The sequence below is a fragment of the Neomonachus schauinslandi genome, chromosome 5 (assembly GCF_002201575.2).
Source record: "Neomonachus schauinslandi chromosome 5, ASM220157v2, whole genome shotgun sequence".
Classification (NCBI taxonomy): Eukaryota; Metazoa; Chordata; class Mammalia; order Carnivora; family Phocidae; genus Neomonachus; species Neomonachus schauinslandi.
Genome location: NC_058407.1, coordinates 79,217,609 through 79,218,534, shown reverse-complemented (window position 1 = coordinate 79,218,534; position 926 = coordinate 79,217,609). Strand labels below are relative to the sequence as shown.

At 38.6% G+C, this 926-nt stretch overlaps 1 pseudogene; it reads right to left on the bottom strand.

The window, feature by feature from the left end:
• Positions 1 to 213: 213 nt before the first annotated feature.
• LOC110580986 lies at positions 214 to 648 on the bottom strand (annotated as a pseudogene).
• Between the last annotated feature and the right edge of the window lie 278 nt (positions 649 to 926).

Sequence of the window (926 nt, the reverse complement as noted above, 5' to 3'; positions counted from 1 at the left end):
GTCCTTGGTTTAAATAGTATTTTAAAGGTAAACCATTTCTAGGATTCTTAAGGACATTACTCAATTTATCTTTTATTTTATAAATTAGATGATGGTATTACTCAATTTATCTTTTATTTTATAAATTAGATGATGGTATTCCTATTTCATTCTTACTTTTTACTTTTTTTTTCATTTTAACAGTTTTTATTTAAAGTCACATATAAGATTACTTTATTCCTGCATTTTCTCAATTGTTTCTTCCTTTAATTTGCCCTTTTCCTTTCCTACTTGGTGAGATTTGGCTTTATGTTCAGGACCTTTTGCAGTCTTTGTCCAGTTACAGTCTAGTGCTAACCACCTTGCTAGGATGAATGCCCACATGGACAGGTGTGCTACTCGCCTTCTCTCGCTGTACTTGTTCAATGTAGATGATGTATTTCTTCCTGTAAACCTGGACAACTTCGCCAATTTGCTGACCTTTGTGGTGTCCTTGCACAACCTGTATTCATCATCCTTTCGGATGGGCATGGATCAAATGTTCTAGTTCTGTCTCAGCTCTTTGGAAAGAGGGGAAGACATAGTCTTCCCGCAAATGTGGGGAAGTGCATTGAAATGCCTTTTACAGTTCTTGCTATGGTCAGAAATCACAAAGGGATTGAACTTCATTTTGGCTGCTAGCACTTCCTTAATTTTTACTTTATTTCTTTTTTTTTATTATTTATTTATTTGACAGAGAGAGACATGGCGAGAGAGGGAACACAAGCAGGGGGGAGTGGGAGAGGGAGAAGCAGGCTTCCCGTGGAGCAGGGAGCCCGATGAGGGGCTCGATCCCAGGACCCTGGGATCATGACCTGAACCAAAGGCAGACGCTTAACGACTGAGCCACCCAAGAGCCCCAATTTACTTTTTTCCTAAGATTTATTTTTATTTTAGAGACAGAAAGA